Raw genomic sequence first — 12597 nt, forward strand, 5'->3', positions numbered from 1 at the left:
TTTAATTCCAAAAAGTACAGTGGGTTTATCAGCAGCTGACTATTCTTTAGACTTAATGTTGAAAATATGATTTATCACCTCCTTTCCTTCATCTCTTCTCTTGATATTTTTAAAGAATATGCCTAAAATCTCTGTCTCACTGGCCTTGGCTGCCAGCCAAGCATTTAGTTCAGAATTTATTCAAGTTCTTGTCCTTTGCTGGCTTCATTGTCACCCCTGTGCAGGTGCTGGGCTCCCTGAGAGCCAGTGTCACAGTGGGTGGTGACAGCCTGGCTGTGGGCCAGGATTAATGAGCAGCAGCTTCCCCACTCACCTTCCCAGTCTTTAGTAGCAGAGGTGCCATCCCACACCTCATCTGCTCTGAGAGGACCTTTAGAAATCATGGAACTACACAATGGGCCTGGGTTTTGAAAGGACCTTAAGGATCAGGCAGTCCCACCCCCGGCCATGGGCAGGGACACCTCCCACCAGCCCAGGTTGCTCCAAGCCCCATCCAACTTGGCCTTGGGCACTTCCAGGGATGGGGAAGCCTGTACCAGTGTAAGGGGGGTTACTTTAGAATTAGATGATCAATGGAGCATAGAGGAAGATGATGTGGGCAGGGGTCGCTGGCCCCTTGCCCTACAAGTAGAGCAGGCACAGACAGTTGCCATTAATTAGGCAATAATCAGGCAGTGTTTGGCTGCCATTCAGGCCCCACCTTATACTACGTCCTGGCCCTGCGTGGTGTAATGTGGAGCTGATCAAATGGGCTGTCAGGACTGCTGAGCTGAGCGATCCTCATCCTGCCACCGAGCCTGTGTTGCTCCGCGGGGACGCCCGCTAAGGGATGGGCACCGACCAGCTGCTGCAGATCCTGACAGCCCTGGCCTGTCTGTGGGGGTGGGCACAGGTTAGTGATGGGAAGCAACCAAGAAAGAAAACTTTAAATATCCTTTAGTGTTCCTTTAATACCCTTTTATTAGTATCCATAGTATTTCCCCATTTGCTAACCAATGTCATGTGAATAGTTATCCATAATATTGTGTTAGGATCCCTTTCTGGTATCCCTTTAAACTCCCTTTTTACTAGTTAATATCGTGGTATAAATGCCATTCTTAGTATTTGTTTTAAAGGCCACACAATAAGGTAGTTATTTTGTATCTTTTTTTAGCTTTTGATTCTCTTTGCTAAGTTTATTATTATTATTATTACTGTAATAAAAGGTATTTTGTGTGTTTAAATGTTTGTGGCACTTGCCTTTATTCCAGACATGTGTCCAAACGAACTGTTACAGCCAGGGCCTCACCACCCTCACAGGGAAGAATTTCTTCCCAATATCCCGTCTAATCCTACTGCCCGTTCCCTTGGCTGGCAGCCAAGGCCAGTGAGACAGAGATTTTAACCATCTTCTTTAAAAATATCAGGAGAGGAGATGAAGGAAAAGGGGTGATAAATCATATTTTCAAAATTAAGTCTAAAGAACAGTGAGCTGCTGATAAACTCACTGTACTATTCGGAATTAAAAGCCATTCCCCCTTGTCCTGTCACTCCAGGTCCTTTGAAATAGTCTCTCTCCATCTTCCTTGTAGCTCCTTCAGGTCCTGAAAGGCCACAATTGGGTCACCCCAAAGCTTTCTCTTCTCCAGGCTGAACAATCCCAACTCTCTCAGTCTTTCCTCACAGCAGAGCTGCTCCATCCCTCTGACCATCTTGGTGGCCTCTTCTGGTCCATGTCCTTCCTGTGTTGGTGCCCCCAGAGCTGGGTGCAGCATTCCAGGTGGGATCTCACCAGAGTGAGCTCACTGCTGGTTTCCACACACATGTCCATGGATGCATTTTTACCCAGATTATGAATCTTCATGGCATTCATATAAAGCACAACACTCATTGTGAGGAGTCCAGCAGGGAATGAAAGTGTTCTTAGGTTTCAGGGACATGAGTAAATATGAGATAAAAGATGAACATGTGGTTTCTCTCACCTTTTATGCTTACTTTTATGCAGAATAGTTTCAATCCTGCTTAATTAAGCCAGGTGGTGGTTTAGTTGATGATCTGCCAAAGAGGGCGAAGAGCATTTGAATTAGTTAGGATGCTGCTTTAAAAAAGTGGAAGGCTATAAAACAGCATGATATTTTAGTTCTGGTATTTAATGAGAAGGTGGTTTGTAATGTACCTGATTCTCTCTCAGGTTCACTGATTTTTTTTTTTTTTTTGGTATTTCTGTATTGCAGCTTGCAAAGTGTTTTTGTTCAGAGTAGCTTGGACATGACACTTTGTGTCATCTACCCTGTGTTTGCATGTGTGTATTAACTTGAAACCCTGTACATTCACTTGTATATATATGTATTTTCTCATGGTTTGCGTTTTAAAAAAAAGGTAGTTGATATTTAAAAGCCCTAAGAGAGTTTTCAGAAGGGTTTGTGTCAGTTTGGCTGCATTTCTTTCAGTATTATCAGGTCAATGTGTGTGTGTCACCTCAGAAATGTATAGGTGAAGGTGCTGAGAATATTCAGGGTAACCTGTTAATCACACCCAGTTAAAAGGATATTATGTCACTGAGACTTTCTTAAATCCCAAGCTGCAGTCTGTTAATTAGGCTCCAGCAACAGGGCCAGCACTCTGTTTCTGCAGGATTTCTGTGCAGTTCTGCCTTGTGACTGCACACAAATTATTTTAGTTTTGTATTTAGTTTTGTATTTTTTTTTAAATCTCAGAAATACACACACACCATTGAGAAATAAATAAGAAATAATTAAAACCCAACTGCCTGCATCTTCAAGCTCCATGCATTCTTCTTACCTTATGCTTTTTGTAAGAACCACACAGAACCTTAAAATACCTTTTAAAATTAGTGTTCTAGACACATCTTATTCTAGACACATCTTATACACTCTCTAAGTATAACAGTATCCCACATTTATTTTGTATTGTATCCCTAGCAACAGGTGTGAGAACACTTCAGTTAATTCATAAAAAACCCTAATGTACAGGAATATTTTGTAGCAGGATACTGAGCTAACAATCCATGGAGGTGAAGTGTGTGGGGGATGTTCAAAATCCATGTCCCTCTCTGGGGACACAATTCACTGCTGGATCCTGGGCTCTTCTCTCAGTAGTCAACAGCTCTTGAAACTCCTACACAAATCATAAAATCATAGAACAGTTTGGGTTGAAAGGGATTTTAAAGGTCATCCAGTCCAATTCCACTGCAATGAGCATCATTTCCTCTAATGCAAAGTCAAATACCTTTAGAACTTGCCTGAGCTTCTACTCTGAATTGTGCTCAAATCATTTATTCCATTCAGCAAAAATTAAACATATTGATTCCCCCCTACCATTATGTGGGCAAATACACATTAAAAAGGCTAATAATTCATTACAGTAAACAACCTACTGGTGCATGTCCCAGGCACCAGGAGCCTTACAAACTGACAACTCCACATCCAGGCACGGACAGAAATAAGCACTTCTCAAAACAGACCCCAAAATAATTGGCTTCCTACCCCTGCCTCCAGTCTGACACTTCCAGTGAAGCCAGAAAAGCCATCTCAGCTGTGAGGATTTTGGTGCTTGGGACAGGGATTTGCATCCTGTGAGCAATCAGATCATCAAATCACTTCCCATACAAACTCAGGAGTGTTTTAGGCAACTTTCAGTGCAAACGCTTCTCTGTGCTTATAAAAAATTCCCAGTCAAAACGTTTTCAGCTGGATAATGGCTTGCCAAAACAACACACTTAATGAGGCATCATAGCAGATCACGAAAATATCTATTTCCCCCTGAAAAAGTTGCCTTTGCTTAGAGATGGGGAGGAAAAAAAAAAGAGAAAGAGAGAGACAGTACCTTTGAAAGGATAAAACAGTGATAGTGGTAGTGGGTGCTCTTTCTTCCCTGCATCTCTATGAGTTGCCTCATGGGAAGTGCTGGGTCTGGGGGGCTCCTGCCCTCTGCCTGGGGAATTTTAGCTTTAAAGCAGTATCTCTCTCTGTGCAGTTCTTTAATGAGCATTAATACTATCAGCTCCACAGTTCACCGAGAGAAATTTAAGGTATTTTAATAACATGAACAGAATGAGTGAGGAAGAATTTTATATAATTTGATTTAAGCATTATTTGATCCTCCTTTTTCGGGCTAGGAAGGCCCACTCTCTCAGTAGGCTTTTTAAAATGTAACTGTTTTTAGATTAATGAACGTCTGCTGCTGACTTTGATGTTAAGGTCCTTTCCAACCTGCTCTGTGTTTGTGACTTTGTTACACCCTCTGTGTGTCAGCTAAAGAGCCAGAGTATATTAACAAGGCAGTCATCTATTTTTATGCTACAGGACAAAAGCCACTTCAGATGGTACCAAAATCCACCTGACAAAAGTGGTAGTTGGTGAATGAAAGGCACCAGCCCCCATTTTTGCAATCCGTGGAACATGGAACTTTAAATGTTCTAACTGGAAATAAAGGAGAAAGGGGAAAAAAAAAAGGATAGAAATGTTAAAATTAATTTCATCCTTTGTCTTATCTACGATAACTTCTGGTTTGTATGTTAATTTTCTTGAAACAAGTGTCCAAATCAAAGGCAAATTTTCATAACTAAGATGTACCCTGGAATTAGTGTATTTGCAGCGGCCTTGGAATTTTTTCCCTCTGATTATTTTCCGGGGAAGGCTTTTTATGCACAACCAGGCAATGCTTTTGAAGAGACAAATGGGGTAAGGAGATATCTGTGTTCTGTATTTGTGTTGGAAATAACAACTAATGCAATTAGTAGCTGACTGCATGAACACCACCAATTAGAGCTGAAGAATGTTGCAAGTCTGTCAGTGCAGAGCCACGTTTCTGTATCATCTCTGCTGGCAGAAAACCATGAAAACTCCACCCAGATGGGTAGAATTGTTCATTGATGTGGGCTTGCTTTAAACTTTTTTTTTTTTTGGTCTAATTTTTCCCAGTTCTGATTTTTGAAGCTGAAACCAGCTTTTGGGCAGTGTGATGAGTAGGGCAGAGCTGATTCCAGCCCCTCCTCCTCTGGGTGAGGGACCTCCCCACCTGTGTTTTACATTTCAAGCTCCTGGAATTTTTATAAATCCAGTGTCTCATCTCCAGCATTCATGGGTCAGAGATACCCAGCAAAGAATGGTTTTCTATATTTTATTAGGAAACAGCCTTATTTTTGTCCTTTTATCTCCATTGGTTCCATACCAGTTTGCTTATGCAGGTCCATTTGAAAGGCTTATTAGAATAAAACCACCCCAAGCCCTGCCATTTATTTGACGTGATTAGTTCCTAACAAATTCACTTTGGCTGCTCCTGTGATCATTATTCCCTTTATGTCAGGGCTGCTCCATTGTTCTGGAAGTCCTCTGGGTAGTTTTGTGAAGGTTATCCAATTTTTCCTGCCATCCAGTCAGCAGGGAGCCGTTTGCAGTCCCGGTTTTGCTGAGCCACGCAGGTGTCACTGGGGGGCCCAGTGGACACTCAGACAGAGCAGGTCTGTCACTGTCACCATGTACTTGGGATTTCAGAGGGCAGAAGTATTCCTAGGTAGGTCAGCAGAGCCTTGCTCAAAAATCCTTACAATTGGACTGCTTTAACAGGTTTTTCAGGGGTTTTCTGGGCGTCAAAATTTTGACTGACCGGTCAAAAGCTCTTTATTCTTTGCTGTTACCTGCACTTGGTGCAAAAGTCATAGAATCATGGAGTCATTTAGGATGGAAAAGCCCTCTGAGATCATTGAGTGCAACTATTTCCCTAGCATTGCCAAGGCCACCACTTAGCCATGTCCCCAAGTGCCACATCTGCACACCTTTTACATCCTGCCAGGGAGAGGTTGCCCGGAGGAGCTGTGGCTGCCCCATCCCTGGCAATGTCCAAGGCTGGGTTGGACAGGACTTGGAACAAAGTGGGATAGTAGAAGGTGTCCCTGCCAATGGCTGGATGAGCATTAAGGTCCCTTGGTTCCAACCCAAACCAATCTGGGACTTTACAGTGATTCCACCACTGCCCTGGGTGGCCTGTGGCAGAGCTTGACTTATCCTTTCCCCTCCCCTTTTTTTCCTTAGTTCTAGAACTTTGGTACAAATCACTGATGTGTACAGGTCAGAACATCAGATCACCAATTCTCAAATTTTGTTAACACAAAACTCCACCTTTGCTGTATTTTATTGCTTTTGAATTGTAGCTGTGCTTTCCACAGCTTGGTTAGCAACCTTTTTGACTGCTGCTGGTGTTTGTATCATGTGAATAGAAGAAAAAGAGGGAAAAACAAAGGAAATAAATATTAGTTACAGCTGCTGGGACTGAGCACACCCAGTTTATCAACACAAAGAGACTTTGTCCCTAAGCCTGTTGTCACTCCATCCTCACCAGATCCAGGCCCTTGAGATTTTGCCACCTCAGTAACACTGCTGGGGATTATAGTAATTAGCCCAGTCTTTCAGGGAAGGCTATTCAGCCTCGTGGAACAGATTGGCCAAATTTTGGATCATTTGGGTGTTACCAGTGACGATGGATGGTTTGTCTGAAATGACCAAATGGGTCTGACAGAGGAATGAAATTACAGAGAGAGAAACCCTCCTAATTGCCACATTCCTTCTGCTGTAGGAGCACTTCCAAGGACAGGTCCTCACCAAGTTCTAGTCAGCAGGATTCCTTTGGCTTGTCCAGCAGCTCCACGTCAGGTGATAAGGGAGGGCTGACCTTTGGTGCAGTGTGATTTTAAAATAAAGCAAAAAACACGTCACTCCGGTGACAGTCGCTCAGGCTGTAACGTTTACAAATGTGCTCCTGCTCTGGAGCTACCTGGAGATGCATCTTCACCTTGGAATCTTATTTGTAATGTTAGATATATGTGTGTAAGTCATATATATGTATCAGTATCTTAATTGTGTGATAAACACAAAAAATAGCTGTATTTTGCACTTGAAAACACAGGATGTCTGGTCACGTTTGCTGGAGCCACAAGCATCAGTGTCCACAATGCAAGTTTCTTGCAAGGTAATTCTTTGGAAAAGTGTGGGAACAGTGCTTGGGGCTTATTTCTAGAGATGCCCTGAGGTAAAACATCAAAGCAGGTAACCTGGAGCAGGTTAATCAGCCTGCACATAACCTGACTGCCACGTTGGGTGCCTGTTTATACCCCAGTGCAGACTGCTGCAGATTACCATCCAAATATAGTTTTAGCTTGGGGGATTTTTTTCCCCCCCATCCCCAGGTTCCTCATTAATTTTGAGTCCTGCCTGGCAGTGATTGCTGTTGTTGAAAGTGATAGTTTCAGCAGGGTGGAAGGGATTTTTTATGCTGTACTTGTTTCTCTTTCTTGTTTTTTTTTTTTTTTTCCCTCCCCATCTCTAAGCAAAAGCAACTTTTTCAGGGGGAAATAGATATTTTCGTCATCTGCTATGATGCCTCATTAAGTCTGTTGTTTTGGCAAGCCATTATCCAGCTGAAAAAGTTTTGACTGGGAATTTTTTATAAGCACAGAGAAGCGTTTGCACTGAAAGTTACCTAAAACACTCCTGAGTTTGTAATTTGATGATCTGATTGCTCACAGGATGCAAATCCCCATCCCAAGCACCAAAATCCTCACAGCTGAGATGGCTTTTCTGGCTTCACTGCAAGTGTCAGACTGGAGGCAGGGGTAGGAAGCCAATTATTTTGGGTTCTGTTTTGAGAAGTGCTTATTTCTGTCCGTGCCTGGATATGGAGTTGTTAGTTTGTAAGGCTCCTGGTGTCTGGGACAAGCACCAATAGGTTGTTTACTGTAATGGATTATTAGCCTTTTTTATGTATATTTGCCCTTGGTATGGGGGAATCAATATGTTTAATTTTTGCTGAATGGAATAAATGATTTGAGCACAATTCAGAGTAGAAGCTCAGGCAAGTTCTAAAGGTATTTGACTTTGCATTAGAGGAAATGATGCTCAGTGCAGTGGAATTGGACTGGATGACCTTTAAAATCCCTTTCAACCCAAACTGTTCTATGACTTTTTGATTTGTGTAGGAGTTTCAAGAGCTGTTGACTACTGAGAGAAGAGCCCAGGACCCAGCAGTGAATTGTGTCCCCAGAGAGGGACATGGATTTTGAACATCCCCCACACACTTCACCTCCATGGATTGTTAGCTCAGTATCCTGCTACAAAATATTCCTGTACATTAGGGTTTTTTATGAATTAACTAAAATGTTCTCACACCTGTTGCTAGGGATACAATACAAAATAAATGTGGGACTTAGAGAGTGTATAAGATGTGTCTAGAACACTAATTTTAAAAGGTATTTTAAGGTTCTGTGTGGTTCTTAGAAAAAGCATAAGGTAAGAAGAATGCACGGAGCTTGAAGATGCAGGCAGTTGGGTTTTAATTATTTCTTATTTATTTCTCAATGGTGTATGTGTATTTCTGAGATTTAAAAGAAAAATACAAAACTAAATACAGAAGTAAAATAACTTGTGTCCAGTCACAAGGCAGAACTGCACAGAAATCCTACAGAAACCAAGTGCTAGAGCCTAATTAGTTGTCACAGTGCTGGGCCCTGCAGTCTATCACAGTTGGGGAAAACTGTTGTCACGGGGAAAAGGATTCATTTAATTTTATTTGCTAAATTTAAGTCTTGCTCTTTTTGCTCTGAAGAATTAAGCCACGAGACTCTAAGGCTGAGGTCACCAGAGTTGTGAGTAGGTGTCCTTGCATTAATATTTAAGGTAAGTAAGCTTAGGTGGGGTGTGTGTATGTGTGTGTGTACTAAGAAACATTCACCATCAGCCAACTGTTCTGGGCAGATTATTCAGAGCACAGGTGAGTGATGTGGCTGTGCCTGACCTGCTGCTTTGGGATTGATCTCTGTGAGCTCCTAATCCCCGTGAAATACGGTTTTCTCCTCACTCTTTGCTGTCTTCCTTCCACCTGCTCTCCTGGTACACAAAACAATATTCACCAGGAATTCCCCACACGTTCTTGGTGGTTTTTCTCCTTGGCAAAGCATCAGCTTGTCGTTTTTCCTTTATGAACACAATTCCTGTCAGCATCAGTAGAAATTACAGACCTTCTCCAAAGCCTTCTATAAGTCAATGGAAGCCTTTCTTTGACTTAGTTGGATTTTAATTTGTAAGCATGTAAAAGAGATAAGAAATCCCTAATTATAATTTACTAATGCGTTTTAAGACTCTTGTTACCACAGGCTTCTGTAGAAATAGAGTTTAATAGAGCTGGTAAAGCTGCAAGAAGTCATTTTCTTACAGATTGAGTCCTGGGTCAATTAGAAATAAGCTGACTTATCTATTGTGCTTTATAGCAGCCCTGTACCCCAACTGTCTTGCTCTTGAGACTTTTGCAGGATTGGGTATTTCAGTCTCCTTTTTTATTCTAGTCAGTGATTATTTAGCCAAGTCTTTAAGTAAGTATATATACAGATGTCTGTGTGTGGGTAGAGAGAGACAGAAACCTCTGTGGGTAAAGAAACAAAATAATTTTCTCATTATTTAAGGCAAGCGAATCCAGACTGCAGCAACATTTTAAATGAGTGTATATTTATACAGGAAGTTGTCCAGGAACTGCATGGCTTTTGTCAGGGGGAAAAAAAAATAGTGTTGTTATTCAGTATCAAAGAAACAATTTGTTTTATGGTATTTCAGTAGTACAGTTACACAGAAACTCAGACTATTTATGAGAAAGTTGGCAAAGCAAAGGGAGAGAAGAAATGTAGCCAGTTTGTTGTGCTGTGTAGGTGTTACAGTAGCTGCTGGAATGTCCTGGATGGTGAGGACAGAGGGGGAAAAACGCTTTCTTCCCCCAGTTTGGAGAGTATGGGAAAAAAATAGTGGTGGAAAGTGGAGGTTTGTGCTAAAAAAAAAAAGTTAATCTGCGTGGTGGTAGGTGTGTGGAACTTTGGCTTTCTATTTTTATCCGTGTGCATTTATAGAATCACACATCTGCTCTCAGAGGTTTCTTACTTTTGTAGACGTGTTTATCTGCTCAAGTTACCAGGGGGGTGGGCAGAACCACAGAGAATGTAGTACTCTACACGTTTTTACAGAATTTCAGTATGTTTTGCCTGGAGGAAAAATAGAAAACCGGCAGATGAGCCAGAAACACCCTGCAAGTGTCTGCTCCCTCTCCAGCTTCTGGACCACGGTCCCTCCTTGCCTCCTTCCCGTGTTTGTTGCTCATCCCATGCTGCGAGAGGCACAGTTGCAAAATTTGCAGGAGCGTGGCACGCTGATGGAGCAAAGCGTTCGTCGTGCAGGTCCTTTGAGCCTGGGAATGCTCCAGAGCTCACTGGCTCATCCCGTGTCAATCCAGAGCCTGTGCAGGGGTGTTTTCCTGCCCGGCTCCGTTGCCATGGGGACCGTGGCTCTCGGCGGTGGAGATGCGATCCTCGCCCCCCGCCGGTAATGATGCCGTGGGATCGGGGGCGGGGAATGCGCACGGCAGGCGGCACTGGGGTCTCTGCTGACCCCATCTGCTGGGACCGACGGCAGTGACACGCTTCCCCTTTTTTCCCGTTGTATTTGCACCGCGGCAGCCGCGCTGCGGGTCCCCGGGTGCCCTCCCCGGGCCCTGCTGCCGGGAGGAGGGAAGGTGTCGGAATTCAGGAGGGATGAGCCTAAGCAGCCTTGCTGCCGAGCCTTCTGGCTTCCTACAGAATACCGACTGCCACCTGGAGGTGGATCCGGCAGAAATCTGCTGGGGAGGACAGGACAGGGACTCTGTGGAAGCAAAAGGGGCGTGGGGAAATACAGCTACGTGGCAAGGATAAGGCAGGGCAGAAGAGGGAAGATGAGACTGGCTGCCAGAAGGAGTAAGGAGGTGTCAACAGATGATCCTTTGGTCCAGGGGCTTTTTTAGAAGGCAGGCAAGAAGCTGGCATTATGTTCAGTGCTTGCTGATGGGAGGTTATTCCCTTTCCATGTGTTTTTTTTTTTATAGCTGTCTCATCCCATTCCATGTTTCAGCAGTGCTTGGGGTGCAGCCTGTGTGCGGGTACAAACGGTGACACCGCTGGTGACACAGGAGCCTGACACTGTGTGTCAGGTGTGAGAGTGTTTGTGAGCATCCAGACATTCCCAGGAGCAGGTCTGAGGACAGTTATGCTTAAAGATGAGGAAGTGCCAGAAATAAGGCGTGTGTTCCCCTGTGCATCACTCTGGTGACAGAGCTGTGCTCTGTTTTTCCATGGTATATATGATTTTCACACATCTGATTTTAAGAGTCAGGGGAGGGAGATGTTCTTGCTTGGACTGTGTTGGAAATGGGATGTCTAAGATGTGGGATCATGGGAAAGGGAGCAGAGCTGGCCATTTAGGAAACAGAGCCTTGCCCTGGAGACGTGGGCTTGGCCTTTGTTCTCCCTTAAAGTTTTCCTACGTGGTGCTGCTCACGTGGGAAAACTCAGGTTTTCAAGGACAGCCAACAGTTAGGTGTCCCCTCATTTGACAGGTTGGCTCGTGATTTCTGGTCTACCTGTACAAATATAAAGCACCATTATAGCAGATGAAGCCAACAGAAATGCCACTTTTGGAATACAAACGTTATGTGTTGCATCTATATCCTGAAAAATAAGATTCAAAGCGTTCCTGGTTGGTGCAGCCAAAATGAGAGGATTCCTTTGGCCTTGTAAATTGAAGATTAAGTCCCTTTCGTTTTGCAGAGCTGTTCTTGAAAATAAATGCATTAGTACTTATTACAGATACATATATATATATTTAACAGAACTACAGAAAGGCCTGTGAGGGAATTAATAATTTAATCTTCAGCAATCAGGTTTATCGTGCAGAATGAAAGTGCTTCTGCCACCCATCGAGCATCAAGGAGAAAATAAGTGCTCAAAGCTCTGTGTCTTAAGTGTGTGCTGCCTGGGCCTGCTCACTGCAGGGGGCAGAGGTCTCGTGAATATATATATAGTATGTGATCCTTAATTACAGACTGTCTCACAGTACATGTGTGTAATGGGGTTGAATAAAGATTATGGTCTCAATTAGGAATTTTTTAGGTTTTAAGTGGGAGCCTCATCGCTCTCATTTTTTTACAGTGAATCCTCAGGATTCAGCTCCCAGATCTCAGGGGTTAATTTCCTTATTTGAGCTTGTAATGATGGCAAGATCACAGAATAAAACCAGCTGTAGATGTGCCTCTTCATGCTCCTAGAAATGAAAAGGATTTAGCATACTTTCCTGTCTCATACCACAGCCTGTTTTCTTCCACAGCCCCCTCACTCTTCTTCCAGGCTACCAGCTGTCTCTTCCCCCACACCTCTCACCTTGGCTACATTTCTGTGTGGTGCAAGGTTAAGGACACACCTCTCAGTTTGAGATGCTGCAGGAGGCGAGACCACATGTAGAATCCTGTTCTTTGTCGCAGAAATTCCTTTTCCCCAGCGCAGGAACGGGTTAAAACAGCACCAGTAAATGAAGTGGGGTGAAGAAACTAATAATCAGGTGGGGTTTTTTTGTGCTCTCCTGTACAAAACAGCAGCTGAAGCAACTACTGCTGCACACACATGCAGTTTGGTGTGTGATTAATTCAGAAACAGCTTCCTTGCACATGACTGCACAGCAGCAGCTCGTCTGAGATCACACAGAGCACGAGCCAGCAGGAGACTTTGCAAAGGTTACTCCTCTGTCCTCACCGGGC

General features: G+C 43.5%; 1 protein-coding gene across 38 annotated transcripts in view; it reads left to right on the plus strand.

Moving 5' to 3' along the window:
* ANK2 (ankyrin 2) overlaps positions 1-12597 on the plus strand; it is a 281285-nt gene that overhangs the window by 105290 nt on the left and 163398 nt on the right. The gene's annotated exons all lie outside the window — the stretch shown is intronic.

This window comes from Pseudopipra pipra, chromosome 4 (assembly GCF_036250125.1).
Source record: "Pseudopipra pipra isolate bDixPip1 chromosome 4, bDixPip1.hap1, whole genome shotgun sequence".
Taxonomy (NCBI): Eukaryota; Metazoa; Chordata; class Aves; order Passeriformes; family Pipridae; genus Pseudopipra; species Pseudopipra pipra.